We start from the raw sequence: 21,107 nt of genomic DNA, 5'->3' as shown, positions 1-21,107 counted from the left end.
TACTTTACCCTGATTTGTCCCTCTACCAAGACAAAAAGGGAAAGAAGGAGTGCAAGTTCCTGTTTCCTAGATCACAGAAGAAAGGAACAGAGGCCCAACTACAAACCTTGGTGAAGCATTGTGACATCAGAAACATCTCTCTGCCTTTATTTTCCTGATGACCTGTGGGTGACAGTGAGACGAACCAACAGCTATTAATTATTAAGCAGATGATCAGGTGATCCATAACTTAATTTTGAGAGAGGAAGAAGAGAGAGCTAAAGTACATGTAGCCCAAAAAAATCATGTCTTGATAAATGGACTATGTATGTGACATAGGCAAAGTTTCCAGATACCAGGGACGAAGGTCAGATGCTGAAATGTAAATATGCCTCTAAAGGAAACAGTTTGGTGGAGAGCTTAAAGTGAAGGTCAGTGAAAGTTTGCCTTCCCAATTGTAACTCCTATGGCAAAAGAGAATGTACGTTGATTCTTATGAGAAGTATATTATTATTTCAGGCATAGAAAGTAAAAGATTGTATTTCTGCTGACTCGAGCTAATGAGTTAATTTAATGTTAGTTTGCATATTAGAAGTTTTAGCAAGATAAGTTTTAGGCAGAGACGTCTGCTGTTGCATGGGAGGAAATACTACACAGCAAAGTTCTATCAGCAAACTCCTTATATAGAGCCAAAGCAATTTCTGTTTGCATGTGTGTATCTATGTGCCAACTGTTCTTGGGAAAATGGCCACTTGTTATTCTTTTTTTAGCAAACCCTCAGTTCTTTTAAGATACACTTGAGACAATTAAGTAATAAGTCTAAGATGTAGAATGCTTTTTGTTCCATTAGGTGATGATTTCTAGCTGCACTGCTGCTCTCTAATGGGTACCAAAAGGACTCATTTTGAATTCTGATTGAGTTTGGTTTTTAATATTGGTGTGAGTCAAATCATCAAAGCCAGCTGCCTCTGAACATCGACTGGGATGTTGACTGGACAGGGCAACATATTCTGTCAATTACAGGAAGTATCTCAAGTTTCCATCTACAGAATGTAAACATCTATTAAAAATGTTGCTCTGACCTAAAAAGGCAAATTCACTATGAAGAATCAGATACTTCAACTCATTTGTTGAAAGGTGTTGGACCTTTAGTCACATTCATCTCGTGGTTTTCAGAAAACAAATTGCAAGATGGATGTTACCTTTTTTTTTTTTTTTTTTTTGAGACGGAGTCCCGCTGTGTCGCCCAGGGTGGAGTGCAGTGGCCAGATCTCAGCTCACTGCAAGCTCCGCCTCCCGGGTTTTTACGCCATTCTCCTGCCTCAGCCTCCCGAGTAGCCGGGACTACAGGCGCCCGCCACCTCGCCCGGCTAGTTTTTTGTATTATTATTTAGTAGAGACAGGGTTTCACCGTGTTAGCCAGGATGGTTTCGAACTCCTGACCTCGGTTTTTTACACCTAAGAGAACACTTTGATGAACTTCTAAAAATCAACACTCTAGCACAGTAGAAGGCAGTGACTGTTGATGATAAAGATCAGAAGCCTCACTGTAATTACAGCCCAAATCTGGCACTAAATATGTGTCGATTTTTACTACATACAGACGTCCTTGGCTCTTTGGACTGACAAAATGGAGGAAAAATGAGGTAGGCCCTGTTGTATCTAAAAGCAATATTTATATTGGTGTTTGCTTGTTTGTTTTCTTATGCCTGTTGTGAGGGCCTTCATTATCTTATGTAGTTTTTTTGTGCAAATCACAAAAGATATCCCTTCTGAGTGGACAAATTATAAAAAGATTACCTCTTTATTGGCACTCCTGGTTGGCATTTCTTCTCTGATCTTTGACATGGCTTTTCCAAGCTGGCTCTGCTGAGGTATTTATTCCTGCTCCTTGGAGTCAGCTGTGTTTTCTGAGGAAACCAATCTCAGTGAATTTGAATACCTTGCTCAAGGACACGCCTTTATAGATGGTGTCCAACGAAGTGAACAATAAACATGTTTCATCTCGGTCTGTGCTAGGCAACGCTGCCTTTTAGCAAGGTGATACATGGATTTAGGGCAGTTCGATGACTATACTTGAGATGACTGGAACATTAATATTCACTCTCATTAATGTCACAAAAAATACCATCTTTTGTGACATTAAATGGATTTTTTCCTGGGATTTCACGGAAAATTTAAATTCAGGTACAGTAAACTAAATGTAATAAATACATAATAAATTAATTAAATAATACACTAAATAACAAATTAATTTAAATTCAGGTTCAGTAAACTTTTGTTGAGTACTAAATGTGTACGTGCTAATTGATAGGGGAAATAAAAAGGCAACCCAGCTAGACAAGATCTCTTCATCAAACAAGACCTATTTGTTTGGTGCAGAGAGCAGAGACAGACAAAGAAGACTCAGTCCCGTAATGGCAGATTTTATTTGCCAAAAGTTGCCACAACCATATCTGTTGCAACCATATCTTCTTTTGCACATGCTCTTCTACAATGTGAGCAGGCATCAACATGTAGGATCTGATCCCTTCTCCTTGAATCTGGGTGCTCCTTGGAACTCTTTGACCAGCAGAATACAGCAGAAGTGATGCTCTGTGATTTCTGAGGCTGAGTTGTAAAGAGCTAAGGAGCTTTTACTTTTTCTTTCCTGGGACCCTATCACTTGGAACCATGAGTCAGCCGGTTAGAGATCCAGCACTAACTGTGGTGGGCATGTAATGGGGAAATCAAACCACATGGAGAGACCTTCTGTAGTTGCTCTTGTTGACAGTTATAGTCTTGAAGTCATCCTAACTCAGGTACTAACATGTTGAGAGAATGAACCTCTAGGTGATTTCAGTCCTCAGCCATCCCGAGAACCTAGCCTTCAATTCTTCATAGCCCCAGATATATATGGAGCAAAAATAAGCTATCCCCACTGTGCCCTGCCCCATTCCCACAGGATCCATAAGCATTAAAAATTGTTAATCTATACCATTAAATTTGGGATTAATTTGTTCTACAGCAATAGTAACAGAAGCGTTATTCTCCTGAGATAAGTCTGAAGTTGTGTGCAGCAGGAGGAATACTGGCAGGGGTCTGAAAACAGATGTACATCTTTTTTTTTTTCCTTTAGTTTTATGTAGCACTTTTTGTAAAGGGGGAACAAAAAGATCTTGGAAGACAAATAAGCCAATCTACCTAAAGGTCATATTTCCCAGGTGGTTTCTTACTTTGGAAATACTATAATGGTATTTTCTCAAATTGAACAGAAATATACATAAAATGTTCTAACGGAAAGAGCACAATATGTTTCAGGACAAATGAACATTAAAAAAAAATTCCCAAGACACTGTCTCCTTGATGTTGTTTCAAACACTAACAGGAGATGAGGAAGTGCTGTTATTACTTTCATTATATATTATTTGGTGCCTGAGTTACATTTTATTCAGGAGACAAAAAGAAATCCTCTATTTCTGCCCTGATGGTGTGCAATTTAAATCAGAGAGACATCATAAGTGTTTCTGACAGAACACAGTGTTCTGGTTTTTTTATGCTAATTTGAAAGTTTTCAAACAACCTAATCACCACAATGTAAAGATATCAAGTGAAATGGGAAGCAATGAGAGAACACTTTCCAGAGTTTCAAGTCTTTATTTCAACAGGATAACTCTATTTTCAATTCTTCATAAAAGAAGCCAATTGTATCCACCATAATAGTTATAAGAATTACGAGATGTTGAGTTCAGTGATGTGCAGAGAATAGTTTAAATGAATCTTAAAAAAACAAACAGAACCCACTTTAGAATTTGGCTGTAAATATGTTAGGGAAAAAAAAGAACATAATAAAATCTACTAATTAGTTTCAAGGCCAATCTGAATTTGTAATAAGTCTGAATCAAACATTATGATAAGGAAATGTGGTTTTATTACTTTACAATAAAATAAAATAACTTCTGCAGTTTGAAAGCTGTGCAAGTTCTCTAAGACTTTTTTTTTTTTTTTTTTTACTAAATGGGTAATTTATAACTTGCATCATTGATCAACTGACCTCTCCTGCATCTGCTGAGAACTTGCATTTGCATAGAACTCAACAAACGTGTCACAAATAACGACTGCATGTCCAGTTAATTGTCTAGGGTGTGTGGAGAATTCTAGAGAAAACAAACACATCATTCTTGTCTCCAAGAGCTTAAATTCTGTTTGGCAATTTATTTATAAGACACAACTAGCTAAAAATACAAAATGGTTTCTAATTCTAGTTTGTGCTGTAGGAATTCTGAGAGAAGTCGGATTGAAGGAATTACTAAAGATTTCCTGGACAACACGAGCAGAAATTAGTTAGATTTCTGAGACTATAGAACTCTATTTGGACCACAAGACAGAAAATTCTTACTTAATTTACCTTCTATATTTTAACAGCTTGAAGAAAAAGTATCTTTCCAGGTATACAAAAGGTAAAGCTTGGTCCTGACTAGCATTTAGATACCAGATGATTTAATTTAAGCCACATAAATTAATGAGATTTTTAAAAAATCAGCTTTTAAAATAATCAGACATACACACATATTCTATACAATATGAATGGTTAAAGTATCAATAATAAGTACCATCAGTCATTGACAATGGGGTTGGCTTGCATTAATAGTTAATTTGACTATCTCTGGGACATGATACAAGAGAAAAACAGCAGGTTTAGACTCAAAAGACATGAATTTGCATCTAGATGATTCTTTCTACCAGTTTTGTGGCTGAAAAAGTCATTTAAATATTTGTAACTCAATCCGAGCTAATAATGGATCTCAATCACATAGGACAAAAGGGAAATGTATTTTTTGACCCTACAGTAAAATAAAATGACTTTAGTCATCAGAAAATGATCTTTCAAATGGAATATCAATGACCTCTAAATCAAAGTTTCCTCATCTGTAAAACAGACCTGATAAAACTCACCTCATACAATTTTTTGTGATGTTTAAAAAAATTGAAATCAATAAAAGAATGTTAAGGAGAAATTTGATAACATAAAATAGGACATTATTATGAGCCTTTAATTTTGTTTTCTAGAGGCACCAAGAAAAAGAAAAAAAAAACAATCTTATTCTGGAAATAAGGATTCTATTCTGGAAATAGTATCAAACCACTAGAGATTTATTGATTATCTGGTATTTCATTACTACCTTTTTTCTGATTTAGAGAGCTCTATAAGAATAATAGCATATCTTAATGAATGACACTAAAATAATTTAACAATTTTGAGCAGTTGACTTAAAATGGGTTTTAAGTCAGAATAAAGTGTACCTTAATTGTCTGATTATGTAACTTTATTTGGCAATCTAATTTATAGGATTTCTTTTCTAAAAGAGTTTAGTTTCCATACTGGTTGCCAGTGTGTATGTGAGGTAGAAAAAAAGTAAAACTTAATGCATAAGGTAAAAGTCAGTCACTTTTTTTGGAGCCTTTATAAAAGTTAAGCGACTGAGTTTTCTTCAGGGCTCCCAAGCCCACTGGGTTAAATAGTTTACTTTGGCCTATATTATTATAATTGGCTTGTAATTCCCTCTGAACTTCCTTTTCTTCCCTCTGTGATTCCCGAGAGGGGACATAAAACACTCTGGAGGTTGTTTTGTTTTTCCAACTTGCCTTGCAGCCAACTCTGTGCAAAAGCAAAGGAACTGTTGTTACACGAACCTGTTCTTCCTTATGGCATTCACATCAGTCTTTTACCTAGAATCTTCCAAAATTTGCAAGGAGTTTTCAGGTTCTTCATTGTATCATGCCTTACACAAATTCTCCACTCCTTGAAGAGCGGCTTCTGGTGCATTCATTTAGATAGCTTCTCAGTGTTACAGGAGAAAATCCAATCTCCTTCATAACCTGATGTTCTCTCTTACTACTCTCTGATACCCACTCAACAATTTCCCCATATAGAACTTTTGCTTGGCCCACTTACGCTATGCCCTTGCTTTCATGCTTGAATCAGCCTAAGATGTTGGCCAGGAATACGTTTTTCCCTCTTCTTTGCAGAGCAAATGTCTGTTTATCGTCTCTATTCTAAAGCTGTCTCCTAACTCCTTTATACATTCTGCACTTACCCTAAGGCAAGATTAATTATAATTATGCCATATAGCACTGCATAAGCTTCTCTTGGGGGCAATTATCACAAAACCTTGATTTGTGTGTTAATTTTTCTATTTTATCCAATAGAATATAAGTATCTTAGTAATAGAACTCTAAGTTTTATAAATGCCTATCTCTTTTTCTTCAACAGTTGGCCTTGGTTACGTACCAGCTATCTCCTAAATATTAAATAAAGGTGTTTTAAAGTTTCTACTTATTTGCCAAAAGTCTTTTTAGATAAAGTAATAGCAAGTGCACAGGCCCTAGGCAGGAATGTGGTGCAGTGTTTGGGGACTGGCTATGGCCAATGTGGCTGATACAGAGGGGGAAGGAGTAAAGTAGTAAAGATTGGGTCACAGAAGGGCCAGAAGCTGGATCCTGAGGGGTGTGGAAGACCTTGCCTTTTACCCTGGCTGGAAATTTTTAAGTGGAGAAGTGACATGATCTCTTAGATTTAAAAGGCTTACAACAGATTCAAAGACCAGTTGCCACTAAAGCAGGAAGATGAGATAGGAGGCTATTGCAATAATCCAGACGATGGTGCTAATTGTTTCCTGCTGATTCAAAACAAAAATGCTAATACAAACATTGTATGTGTATTTATTACTGTTTATTAACATTTTTTTCACTCTTTTCTTTCTTTAGATGGTAAATCAATCTAATCATTAAAATTTTTATTCATTCTATTGTTAGTCTTAATGAATAAGAGGTTTGTTTAGTGGTCTTATATTCACCTTATCTCCAATATCTTACTATGATTTTCTACATGAAATTGAAACAAGAAACTAAATCTGTTAATATCTGTCTGGCGTTATATCATGTTACTCTCTTTGCACTTAACTCTGTATTTCATATTATTCTAAAATGATGATTAGTCATTAATCAGGAATGTTCTGAATGACTTAGTGTAATTAAGATTTTGCTACAAGCTTACATTAAAATAGTGTTATGTTTTTAATATCATTTCTATCTCTTTTGATTAGTATTTTTTACTTTTTTAGTACCTAAAACCACTTAGGTGTTAAGCACCAAGATAATTTTTTGATAAACTCTACATAAGTATTCACAAGTAGATTTTTGTATCCTCAGTGCACATTGTTCAATATCAACAAATATTAGATGATTAGTTACTCTGCTGAAGCATTGACCTTTCAGCTGCTCACTGACAACTCTCAATGAACTTTGTACATGACTGCTTATTTGGACTGTGAATTCCAGTTTGGTTGTGAGAAATGTTTATTTTCCCACCCCTGTGTATATAGTTATGCTAAAATATTTCATTGCTATTTTCTTTAACCCATGCACTGAATACAGACAAAAACAGGGAAAAGACTTGTACAGTTATTGTTATAAAATTTCTGGAAAAAACTAACATGGAGATAAAAATTAAAAAAAAAAAAAATGTCAGCATGTGTTAACCCTATTTTATGAACTAAGTTTGAGCATTCACAGATGATTAACTTTGGGAAAAATAAATTTACAGGTGTGTGGCTTTATTTCTGGGTTCTCTAACTTGATCCTTTAGTCTATGTGTCTGTTTTGGTACCAGTGCCATGCTGTTTTGGTTACTGTAGCCTTGTAGTATAGTTCAAAGTTGGGCAATGTGATGCCTTCAGCTTTGTTCCTTTTGTTTAGGATTGATTTGGCTATTCAGGCTTTTTTTTAAAATTCCATATGAATTTTAGAATAGTTTTATTTTCTGATTCTGTAAAAAATGACATTGGTAGTTTGCTAACAATAGCATTGACTCTGTGAATTGCTCTGGGCAGTATAGACATTTTAACATACATCACTGATTCTTCCAATCAATCATCATGGAATGCTTTTCCATTTGTTAATGTTGTCTCTGATTTCATTCAGCAGTGTTTTGTAATTCTCATTGAAGAGATATTTCATCTCCCTGGTTAGCTGTATTCCTAGGTATTTTAGTTATTTTGTGGCCATTGCAAATGGGATTGTATTCTTCTTTTGGCGTCAGCTTAGCCATTATTGGTGCATAGAAATGCTACTGATTTTTGTACACAGATTTTGTGTCCTGAAACTTTACTGAAGTTGTTTATCAGTTCCATGGGCCTTTGGGCAGAGACTATGGAATTTTCTAGACATAGAATCATATAATCTGCAAGAGAGATAGTTTGACTTCTGTTTTCCTACTTGTTTGTTTGTTTTTAAAAAATCTTGTGGGTACATAGTAGGTGCATATATTTCTGGAATACATGAGATGTTTTGATACAAGCATGCACATAAAATAATCACATCACGGAGAATGCAGAATACATCCCCTCAAAGTGAGAGGTGACAATGTGCTAGTAGCACTCACTCGCTCTCAGTGCCTCCTTGGCCTCAGTGCCCACTCTGGCCACGCTTGAGGAGCCCTTCAGCCCACCAATGCACTGTAGGAGCCCCTCTCTGGGCTGGCTGAGGCCGGAGCTGGCTCCTTCTGCTTGCAGGGAGGTGTGGAGGGAGAGGTGTGGGCAGGAACCAGGGCTGTGTGCGGCCCTTGCAGGCCAGCACGAGTTCTTGGTGGGCATGGGCTCGGCAGGCCCCACATTCGGAGTAGCCAGCCGGTGCTGCCGGCCCTGGGCAGTGAGGGGCTTAACACCCAGGCCAGCAGCTGTAGAGGGTGCGCCAGGTCCCCCAGCACTGCCAGCCCACCCGCATTGTGCTCTAATTCTCGCTGGGCCTCAGCCATCTCCCCATGGGGCAGGGCTCGGAACCTGCAGCCCATCATGCTTGAGCCCCCACCCTCACACCAGTGGGCTCCTGCGTGGTCTGAGCCTCCCCGATGGAGTTGCTCCTGCTCCATGGCACCCAGTCCCATCGACCACCTAAGGACTGAGGAGCGCAGGTGCGTGATGCGAGACTGGTGGGCAGCTCCACCCTTGGCCCTGGCGTGGGATGCACTAGGTGAAGCCAGCTGGGCTCCTGAGTTGGGTGGGGTCTTGGAGAACTTTTATGTCTAGCTGGAGGATTGTATATGCACCAATCAGCACTCTGTGTCTAGCTCAGCGTTTGTGGATGCACCAATCAGCACTCTGTATCTAGCTAATCTAGTGGGGACTTGGAGAACATTTATGTCTAGCTGGAGGATTGTAAATGCACCAATCAGCACTTTGTGTCTAGCTCAAGGTTTGTAAATGCACCAGTCAACCCTCTGTGTCTAGCTCAAGGTTTGTAAACACACCAATCAGTGCTCTGTTTCTAGCTAATCTAGTGGGGACTTGGAGAACTTTTATGTCTAGCTCAGGGATTGTAAATGCACCAATCAGCACCCTGTCAAAACGGACCAATCAGCTCTCTGTAAAATGGACCAATCAGCAGGACGTGGGTGGGGTCACATAAGGGAGTAAAAGCAGGCTGCCCCAGCCAGCAGTGGCAACCGGCTCGGGTCCCCTTCCACACTGTGAAAGCTTTGTTCTTTCGCTCTTTGCAATAAATCTTGCTGCTGCTCACTCTTTGGGTCCTTACTGCCTTTATGAACTGTGACACTCACTGCGAAGGTTTGTAGCTTCACTCCTGAGGCCAGCAAGACCACAAACCCATTGGGAGCAATGAATAACTCTGGACAGGAGGAATGAACAACTCCAGATGTGCCACCTTAAGAACTGTAACATTCACCGTGACGGTCTGAAGCCAGCAAGACCACAAACCCACCAGAAGGAAGAAACTCCAAACATATCTGCACATCAGAAGGAATAATCTCTGGATACACCATCTTTAAGAACTGTAACACTCATTGAGAGGGTCCGCGGCTTCATTCTTGAAGTCAGTGAGACCAAGAACCCACCAATTCTGGACACAAAAGCATTTATCCTTTCAGTTACAAACAATTCAATTACACTCTTTATTTTAAAATGTATGCTCCAGTTATTGTTGACTATAGGCATCCTATTGTGCTATCAAATGTTAGTTCTTATCATTCTTTCTAAGTTTTGTACTTATTAACCAACCCACTTCCCTCACAGCCCCCAGCTAGCCTTCCCATCCTCTAGTAACCGTCCATCTACTCTCTGTGTCCATGAGTTCAGTTGTTTTCATTATTAGATCCCCAAAGAAAATGCATTCTTTTGGTTTTTCTGTACCTGGCTTATTTCACTTAACATAATGATCTCCAGTTACACCCATGGTGTTGCAAATGAGTGGATTTCATTCTTTTTTTATGGCTGAATAGTACTCTGTTGTGTATATGTACCACATTTTTTTTTTATCTGTTCATCTGTTGATGAACACTTAAATTGCTTCTAAATCAGCTATTTTAAACAGTGCTGCAACAAACATAGGAGGGCAGATATCTCTTTGATATACTGATTTCCTTTCTTTTGGGTATATTTTGTGGATATATATCTAGCAGTGAGATTACTGGATCATATGGCCGTTCAATTTTTACTTTTCTGAGGAACTGCCAAACTGTTCTCCATAGTGATTGTACTAATTTACATTTCCACTAACAGTGTCCAAGGGCTTCCTTTTCTTCACATCCTCACCAGCATTTGTTATTGCCTGTCTTTTGGATATAAGCCATTTAAATTGTGGTGAGATTGTAGTTTTAATTTGCATTTCTCTGATAATTAATGATCTTGAACACATTTTCATATGACTGTTTGCCATTTGTATGTCTTCTTTTGAGAAATGTCTATTCGAATCTTTTGCCTATTCTTTCATTGAATTATTAGATTTTTTTTCTTATTAAGCTTTTTGAACTCCTCATATATTCTGACTACTATTACTCCCTTGTAGGTGATCAGTCAAAGTGGTTAGAGAAATTATAAAGATAGTTATAGGAAATAGACACAAACCTTCTTGGTAGCTTGGAAGGTTTGCATAGCTTCGGTAAAAGGTTTGGCTAAAGGCAGCTGAATTATCTTAAAAGCTTAGGGCAAAGAAAAAGGGAATGTAGGGGAGTTTATCTAAATAGCTTGTTTACTCATGTTGTCCTAAGACGAACCTTTGGTCGTCCACTAGTGCATAATTGCTCTCTACTCAGGGGTCGGCAATGTTAATTACCCTCTGTTGGGGTTTACTCCAGACCTTTGTCATTTAATCTGTACTAAATAAATGTGAACTTCGCTAGCTTATTGAGGCCGATGCTGCAGACTCAGGCAGCAGAAGCCCCTTAGCTGGACTGACAGGCAAAATATCTGTGTCAGTGTATGTATGTCTTTCATCCGTTGTTGGGTCAGGCTCTGTGGGACAGATCCCACACCTTGTTAGATGGGTATTTTGCAAATATTTTCTCCCGTTCTGTGGGATTTCTGTTCACTATGTTGATTGTATCCTTTGCTGTGCAGATGCTTTAAAACTAAACTGTGCTAAATGTAACCCCATTTTTGCTTTGGTTGCCTGTGCTTGTAGGATATTGTTCAATAAATTGTTGTCCAGGAGAGTTTCCCCAATGTTTTATTGTGGTAATTTCATAGTTTGAGATGTTAGATTTAAGTTCTTAATTAATTTTTATTTGACTTTTGTATATGGTGAGAGATGGGGTATCATTTCATTCTTTTGCACATGGATATCCAGTTTTTTTCCAGCACCATTTTTTGGAGATACTGTCTTTTCCCCATTGTATGTTCTCAGGACCTTGATCAAAAATGAGTTCACTCTAGGTGAGTGGATTTGTTTCTCTCTTCTGATCCATTGATCTATGTATCTGTTGTTATGCCAGTACCATGCTGTTGTGGTTACTATAGCTCTGTAGTGTAACTTGAAGTCAGGTAATGTTATTACCCCGGTTTTGATCTTTTTGCTCTGGATAGCTTCGGCTATACTGTATCTTTTGTGGTTCCATATAAATTTTAGGATTGTTATTTCTATTTCTCTGCAGAATGCCATTGGTATTTTGGTAGACATTGCATTGAATGTATAGATTCCTTCAGTAGTACAGTCATTTTAACAATTTTGATTCTTTCCATCCATGAACATGAAATAATTTTTGGTGTCCTCTTCAATTTCTTTCATCAGTGTTTAATAGTTTTCATTATAGAGATCTTTCACTTCTTAGGTTATGTCTGGAATTGGTGGGTTCTTGGTCTCACTGACTTCAAGAATGAAACTGTGGACCCTCGCAGTGAGTGCTACAGTTCTTAAAGATGGTGTGTCTGGAGTTTGTTCCTTCTGATGTTCAGACATGTTCAGAGTTTCTTCCTTCTGGTGGGTTCATGGTCTTGCTGGCTTCAGGAGTGAAGCAGCAGACCTTTGTGGTGAGTGTTACAGCTCTTAAGGCAGCACGTCTAGAGTTGTTCATTTCTCCCGGTGGATTCGTGGTCTCACTGACCTCAGGAGTGCAGTTGCAGATCTTCACTGTGAGTGTTACAGCTCATAAAGGCAGTGTGGCTCCAAAGAGCGAGCAGCAGCAAGATTTATTGCAAAGACCAAAAGAACAAATCTTTCACAGCGTGGAAGGGGACCTGAGTGGGTTGGCACTGCTGGCTCTGGCAGCCTGCTTTTATTCCCTTATCTGACCCCACCCACATCCTGCTGATTGGTCCATTTTACAGAGAGCTGATTGGTCCATTTTGGCAGAGTGCTGATTGGTGCATTTACAATCCCTGAGCTAGACACAGAGTGCTGATTGGTGTATTTACAATCCTTTGGCTAGACACAGAGTACTAGACAGAAAAGTTATCCAAGTCCCCACTAGATTAGCTAGATACAGAATACTGATTGGTGTATTTACACACCTTGAGCTAGACACAGAGTGCTGATTGGTGTATTTACAATCCCTTGGCTAGACATAAAGTTTCTCCAAGTCCCCACTAGACTCAGGAGCCCTGCTGGTTTCACCTAGTGGATCCTGCACTGGGGTTGCAGGTGGAGCTGCCTGTAGTCCCGTGCCATATGCCCGCACTCCTCATCCCTTGGGTGGTTGATGGGACCCAGCACCACTGAGCAGGGGGTGGCACTCCTCGGGGAGGCTGGGGCCATGCAGAAGCCCATGGTGTGGGGGAGGCTCAGGCATGGAAGGCTGCAGGTCCAGAGCCCTGCCCTGTGGGGAGGTAGCTGAGGCCTGGGGAGAATTCAAGCACAGCGCTGGTGGGCTGGCACTGCTGGGGGACCTGGCTCACCCTTCGCAGCTGCTGGCCTGGGTGCTAAGCCTCTCACTACCCAGGGCCAGTGGTGCCGGCCAGCCTCTCCGAGTGTGGGAGACCCGCTGAGCCCACACCTACCTGGAACTCATGCTGGCCCACGAGCATGGCACACAGCCCCAGTTCCCACACACGCCTCTCCCTCCACACCTCCCCGCAAGCAGAGGGAGCTGGCTCTGGCCTCAGCCAGCCCAGAGAGGGGCTCCCACAGTGCAGCAGTAGGCTGAAGGGTTCCTCAAGTTTGACCAGAGTGGGCGCTGAGGCAGAGGAGGCGCCAAGAGCAAGCGAGGGCTGCGAGGGCTGCCAGCACGCTGTCACCTCTCAAATTTAATTTTGAAGTGTTTAATTTTATGTGTGGCTATTAATAATGGTATTACTTTTAACATTTCTCTTGCACATTGTTCACTGCTGGCATATAGAAATGAAACTCATTTTCACATGTTGATTTTGCATTGTGTAACTTTACTGAATCTGTGTATCAGTTCAGATAGTTTTCTTGTGGGCTCTTTAGGTTTTTCAAAATACAAAATCATGTCTTCAAACAAGAATAATTTTACTTCTTTCTTTTCAGTTTGGATGCCCTTTATACTTTTCTCTTATCCAATTACTCTAGCTAGGACTTCCAGTACTAGGTTGAATGACGGTGGTGATAGTATCTTTGCCTTGTTATGTTCCAGGTTTTAGAGGAAAGGCTTTCAGTTTTTCCCCATTCAGTATGATACTAGCTATGGGTCTATGATATATGGCTTTTATTACCTTTAGGTATGTAACTTCACTTCCCAGTTTTTTGAGGGTTTTTTATCATAAGGGAATGTTGAAATTCATCAAATGCTTTTTCAACATCATTTGAAATGATCATTTGGTTTCCATTCTTCATTCTGTTCATATGATGTATCACCTTGATTGATCTGTGTGTGTTGAACCATCCTTTCCTTTCAGGGATAAATCCCATTTGGTCATGATAAATGATCTTTCTAATCTTTCTATTGTTAAATTCATTTTGCTAGAATTTTGTTAATAATTTTTGCATCAATATTAATCAAAAATATTTGCCTGTATTTTTCTTTTTTTAATGTGTCTTTCCCTGGTTTTTGTCAGGATAATACCAAACTCATAGTATGAGTTGGAAATATTCCGTTCTCCTCTATTTTTCAGAATAGTTTGAGTAGAACTGGTTTTCATTCTTCTTCAGATATTTGGTAGAATTCAGCAGTGAAGCCATTAGGTCCTGGACTTTGCTTTACTGGAAGACTTTTTATTATAGCTTTGATCTTGTTACATGTATTGGTTCATTCAGATTTTGAATTTCTTCCATTCAATTTTGGTTGGTCATATTTGTCTAGGAATTTGTCTATGTTTTCTAGGTTTTTCAGTGTATTGATATACAGTTGCTCATAGTAGCCACTAATGATCATTTGAATTTCTGTGGTATCAGTTGTAATGTCTTCTTTTACATTTCTGACTTTATGTTTTTGTATCTTCTCTTTTTTTCTTGGTTAGTAAGAGTAAAGATTTGTCAATTTTGTTTAACATTTTAGAAGACCAACTTTTCATTTCATTGATCTTTTGCATTTTTTTTCCATTTCAATTTCAGTTATTTCTGCTCTGATCTTTATTATTTCTTTTCTTTTACTAATTTTGGGTTTGTGTTGCTCTTGCTTCTCTAGTTTTTTAAGATGCATTGTTGTATTGTTTCTTTGAAGATTTTCATCTTTTTTATGTAAGCAATTGTAGCTGTAAACTTCCCTCTGAGTGCTGCTTTTGCTGTATCCCATAGATTTTGGTGTGCTGTCTTTCCATTATTATTTGTTTCAAGAAATTTTTAAATTTACTTCTTAATTTCTTCACTGACCCACTGGTCATTCAGGAGCATATTATTTACTTCCCATCTACTTATATAGTTTCAAAAAGTTCTCTCATTATTAATTTCTAATTTTTTTCCACTGTGGTCAGAGAAGATGCCTGATATTATTTCAGTTTTTTTGAATGCTTTAAGACTTGTTTTATGACTTGAAATATTGTTTATCCTTGATAATTATTCCTGTGCTGAGGAAAATAATGTGTATTCCTCAGCCATTGGATTAAATGTTCTGTAAATATGTATTAGGTACATTTGCCCTATAGCACAGATTAAATTTTATGATTCTGTGTTGATTTTATGTCTGTAAGACCTGCCCAATGCTGAAAGTGGAGTGTTAAAATCTCCAGCTATTATTGTATTGGAGCCTTGCTCTCTCTTTTGCTCTAATAATTTTTTTTATGTATCCATGTGCTCCAGTGTTGAGTGCTTCTATATTTAAAATTGTTATGTCCTCTTGATGAGTTGACTCCTTTATATAGTTACCTTCTTTATCTCTTCTTCTAGTTTTTGTCTTGAATTCTATTTTGTCTAATCGATGTATATAGTGGCTCCTGCTCTTTTTCAATTTCCATTGGCATGGAATGTCTCTTTTCATCCTTTGATTTTCAGTCTATGTATGTCTTTATAGGTGAAATGTGTTTCTTTTAGGCCATAGATTGATGAGTCTTGTTTTTTCACCCAATTAGCCAGTCTATGGCTTTTGACTGGAGATTTTAGTCCATTTACATTCAATATTATTATTGATAAGTAAGGACTTATCCCTGCCGGTTTGTTACTTGTTTTCTCATTGTTTTTATGGTCTTCTCTTCTTTCTTGCTTTTTTTGCTGTCTTTCTCCTGTAAAGGTGATTTTATCTGGTGATATAATTTAGTTTCTAGCTTTTTCTTTTATTTTGTATCCATTATATGATTTTGTTTTCAGGTTACCATGAGGCTTGCAGATACTACCTTTAACCCATTATTTTAACCTGATAACAACTTAACACTGTTTGCACAAACAAATAAGCCAAAAATAAACTAATAAAAAATCTACTCCTTAACTTTGCATACCTCCTTTTTAACTTGTTGTTGCTTCTATTTATATCTTATTGTACTGACTGTATCTTGAAAAGTTGTTGTATTTATTATTTTTGATTGGTTCATTATTTACCCTTTCTATTTAGGATAAGAGTAGTTTACATACCACAGTTACAGTAATATTCTGTGTTTTCTGTGTACTTAATATTACCAGTGAGTTTTGTGTCTTTGGGTGATTATTTATTGATCATTAATGTCCTTTCCTTTATGATTGAAGCACTGTCTTTAACAATTCTTGTAGGACAGGTCTGATGTTGATGAAATTCCTCAGCATTTGTTTGTCTGGGAAAGTATTTCTTCTTCATGTTTGTAAGATATTTTCACTGGATACACTATTCTAGGATAACAGTTATTTTCCTTCAGCATTTTAAATATGTCTTCCTACCCTCTCCAGGCCTGTAAAGTTTCTAGTGAAGAGTCTGCTGCCAGACATATTAGAGCGCCATTGTGTATCATATGTTCCTTTACTCTTACTGCTTTTAGGATCTTTTCTTTATCCTTTGGGAGTTTGATTATTAAATGCCTTGAGGTAGTTTCCCTTGGGTTATATCTACTTGGTGTTTTATAACCTTCTTGTACTTAGATATTGGTATCTTTTTCTAGGATTGGGAAGTTCTCTGTTATTATGCCTTTGAATAAACTTTTTATCCCTGTCTCTTTCTCTGCTTCCTCTTTAAGGTCAATAACTCTTAGCTTTTTCCTTTTCAGGCTATTTTCTAGATCCTCTAGATCAAAACATCCATGCTATGTTGTTTTTAAATTATTTTTTCTTTTGTCTCCTCTGTGTATTTTCAAATAGCCTGTGATCATTAATTCTTTCTTCTGCTTAATCAAGCTCACCAATTCTTTCTTCTGCTTGATCTATTCAGCTATTAAAGGACTCTGTTGCATTCTTTAGTATGCCAATTGCATTTTAAGCCCCAGAATTTTGCTTGATTCTTTTTAATTATTTCAATTTCTTCATTAAATTTATCTGATGGAATTCTGAATTTCTTCTCAGAGAGTGTTCTCTTGAATTTATTTGAGTTTCCTCAACACAGCTATTTTGAATTCTCTGTCTGAAAGCTCACATGTCTCTGTTTCTCCCAATTGGTCCCTGGTGCCATATTTATTTCATTTGGTGAGGTCTTGTTTTCCTAGATGGTCTTAATGCTTGCGGATGCGTGTGAGTTCCTGGGCATTAAAGAGTTAGGTGTTTATTGTAGTATTCATAGTCTGGTCTTGTTTGTACCTATCCTTCTTGTGAAGCCTTTCTAGATATTTGAAAGAACCTGGATGTTGTGATCTAAGCTGTATTAACTTTAGGGGACACCCCAAACCCAGTTATGCTGTGTTTCTTGCAGACTCATAGAGGTATGCCCTTGATGGTCTTGGACAAGATCTGTAAGAATTCTCTGGATTACCAGACAGAGCCTCTTGATCTCTTCCCTGACTTTTTCCCAAACACAATTTTGCTCTATGTTCTGAGCCACCTAAAGTTGGATGTGGAGTGACACAAGCATCCCTGTGGCCACCACCACTATGACTGCACTGCATTGGACCTGAAGCTCCCTCAGCACTGGGTTTTGCCCAAAACCTGCTCTAATCACTCCCTGGCCACTACTTAAACATTTGTTCAAGGCCTTGGGCTCTACAACCAGCAGGTGGCAAAGTCAGCCAGGCCTGTGTCCTTCTCTTCAGGGCAGCAAGGACCCTTAGACCCTGGATGGGTCCAGAGGTGCATCAGAGAGTCAGAACCTAGAGTCAAAAACTTGGAAGTCTACCTGGTGTTCCATTGTACTGCAGCTACACTGACACTCAAACCACAATACACCCACAGTCTTTCCCACTTATCTCTCCTCTTGCCAAAGGAAGAGGAGCCTCACCCTCTAGTTACCACCACCCCGGCCATGAGGAGTACTGCCAGACTACTACCAATGTTCTCTTAAGACCCAAGAGCTCTTAAGTTAGTTTTTGGTGAATGTTGTCAGGCCTCGGACTCACCCTTCAAGGCATTGTGCTCCCCTTTGGCCCAGGATAAGTTCAGACATGGCACATGAAAATCAAGTCCTGGAATTGGGGACTCAAAGAGCCTGCTTGGCACTCTACCTTGCTGTGGTCTTGTTGGTACCTGAAGCCAGCAGGTTTCCTCTGAGGCTCACCCAAAGTCCTTTGTGTAGTACCTGAGTATCATTGCTGGTTATTCAGGGCCTAAGGGCTCTTCAGTTAACAAGTGATGAATGTTTGTAGGACTGGGTTCTTTCCCTCATGGCAGCAGGTTTCCTTCTGGCCCAGAATGTGTCTAGAAATATCATCTGGGAGCTAGAGACTTGGAACAGAGGCCTCACAACTCTGACAAGTGCCCTATCCTTCTGTGGCTGAGCTAGTATCCAAGATGCAAGACAAAGTCCTCCCTACTCATCCCTCTCCTTTCCTCAAGTGGAGAGAAGGGGTCTTTTTTGGAGCCTTGAGTTGTGCAGCTTGAGGTTAGGGGAGGGGTGATACCTGCATTCCCTTAGCTGTCCCAGCTGATGTGTCAGCAGCTCACGTGTCCCCCAGTCCACTGTCTCTGGTTCAGCCTAGGACTTGCCTAAGAGTTGCAGTTCTTGTGACCAACACTGCCTTTCAAGTTTCCTTGGAGACACAGAGTACTGTAGCGCTTAGTGGTGAGGTTTGTGGGGACTCAAGTTTAGACCACTAGGATCAGCAATTCCCTTCTGTTGAGGGTTAGTTTAAATGCTCCATCCATGGTCAAGTGTCATCTGAGTTTGGTCTGGTTTCCCTTTCTGTTCTAACAGGACAGCGTTGAGTTCAGTGCCTCATAATTGCTGTGCTCTCCCTCCCTCAGTGTTCAAAGATGCTCTCTGCAGCAGGCAGCTGCTGCCTAGTTTGTAGGAGGGTTGACTTTGGAGATTCAAGACTCTTTTTTCTCTCTTTAGTGGCTCTTTCAGTGATATAGTTAAAAACAGGTACTATGAGTGCTCTCCTGATTTTTGGTTATTACGAAGTTGTTTTTCTGTGTGGGCTTGTTAAGTTGTTGTTCTTGTGGGAGTAGCATGGGGGACGATCAATGGAGTCTTCTATTCTGCCATTTTGCTTTGCCTCTCCTTTCTTCCTGTTTGGATACCTTCTATTTCTTTCTCTTGCCTGACTGTTCTGTCTAGGACTTCCAGCATTATGGTGAACAGGAGTGGTAAGAGTGGGCATCTTTGTCTTTTTCTGGTTCTCAAGGGGAGTTCTTTCAGCTTTGCCCAGTTAGTATGATGTTGGCTATGGGTTTGTCATAAGTGGCTCTAATTATTTTGAGGTCTATTTCTTCATTGCCCAGTTTGTGGAGGATTTTTAATATGAAGGGATGTTGAATTTTACCAAAAGTTATTTCTGACTCTTTGAGATGATCATGTCATTTTTGTTTTAGTTCTGTTTATGTGATGAATCACGTTTATTGGTTTGCATCTGTTTAACTAACCTTGCATTCCAGGAATAAAGTCTAGTTGATTGAGATGGATTAGCTTTTTGAGGTGCTGCTGGGTTCAGTAAGCAAGGATTTTATTAAGGATTTTTGCATCAATTTTCATCAGGAATATTGGCCTAAAGTTTTCTTTGTTGGTTGTGTTTCTTCCAGATTTTGGTATCAGAATAATGCTTGCCTCATAGAATGAGTTAGGGAAGACTCTCTTCTTGATTTTTTGGAATTGTTTCAGTAGGATTGGTATCAGCTCTTCTTTGTACATCTGATAGAATTCAGTTATAAATCTGCTGGGTCCATGACCTTTTCTGGTTGCTAAGTGTTTTATTCTTACAACCATCTAATCTTTGACAAAGTTCACAAAAACAAGCACTGGAGAAAGGACTCATTATTCAATAAATCATGCTGGGATAGATGGCTAGCTGGTTAGCCATATACAGAAGATTGAAACTGGACCCCTTCCTTTTATAATATACAAAAATCAACTCAAAGTTGATTAAAGACTTCAATGTAAAAGCTAAAACTACAAAAAATTTAGAATAAAACCTAGGAACTACCTTTCTGGACGTAGACATTGGCACAGATTTCATAAAAATGTCTTCAAAAGCAATTGCAACAAAAGCAAAAATAGAAAAATGAGACCAAATTAAACCAAAGGGCTTCTGTACAGCAAAATAAACTATCAAGAGAGTAAACAGACAACCTACAGAATGGGAGAAAATATTTGCAAACTATGCATTCAAGAAAGCACTAGTATCCAGAATGTATAAGGAACCTGAAAAAACTAACAAGCAAAAACCAAACAACCCCATTAAAAAATGGGCAAAGGACATGAACAGACACATCTCAAAAGAAGACTTAAATGCAGCCAATAAGCATATGAAATATGCTCAGCATAAACAATAATTAGAGAAATGCAAATCAAAATCATAATGAGATACCATCTCACATTAGTCAGGGTAGCTATCACTAAAAAGTCAAAAAATAACATGTTGGCCAGGTTGTGAAGAAAAGCGAACACTTATACACTGCTGGTGGGAATATAAATTAGTTCAGCCACTGTGAAAAGCAGTTTTGAGATTTCTCAAGGAACTTAAAACAGAACTATCACTCAATACAGCAATCCTATTACTGGATATACACCCAAAATAATGTAAATCATTCTACCATAAAGACACATACACGTGTTTGTTCATTGCATCACTATTCACAATAGCAGAGACATGAAATCAACTTAGATGCCCATCAGTGGTGGACTGAATTAAAAGGAAAAAACTGTTTTATATATACACCCTGGAATTCTACACAACCATAAGAAAAGGAAATCATGTTTATTGCTGCAACATGGATGCAGCTGGAGGCCATTGTCCTATGCAAATTAAAGTGGGGATAGCCATCTTGGCTCTACTGCATGTTATTGCTTTCCAGAGTCCTTTCTCTACTTTTTTTCTTAATCCTTGAATTAGAGCTTATTATTGTTTTATCAGTCAAAGCTTATTTTGCTTTCGCCACAGATCTGTCAACTTTTTAAACCTAAATGGTGGTTGGCTTATGCTTAC

General features: G+C 38.6%; 1 long non-coding RNA gene across 8 annotated transcripts in view; it reads left to right on the top strand.

The window, feature by feature from the left end:
- The first annotated feature begins 249 nt into the window (after positions 1-249).
- The window catches only part of LOC126947492 (uncharacterized), a 200,526-nt gene continuing 179,668 nt past the window's right edge, over positions 250-21,107 (top strand). For 7 of the 8 annotated variants that reach the window (XR_007723101.1, XR_007723096.1, XR_007723097.1 and 4 more), the window contains exon 1: positions 250-410. This is a non-coding gene — a long non-coding RNA (uncharacterized LOC126947492). Of the gene's footprint in view, positions 411-442; positions 1,626-21,107 lie in introns of those variants that run through there. The other variant, XR_007723095.1, reaches the window with a different exon arrangement.

This window comes from Macaca thibetana, chromosome 2 (genome assembly GCF_024542745.1).
Source record: "Macaca thibetana thibetana isolate TM-01 chromosome 2, ASM2454274v1, whole genome shotgun sequence".
In the NCBI taxonomy this organism is placed as follows: Eukaryota; Metazoa; Chordata; class Mammalia; order Primates; family Cercopithecidae; genus Macaca; species Macaca thibetana.
Note: the sequence above shows the minus strand (reverse complement) of the source record. Positions and strands in the feature narration are given on the sequence as shown.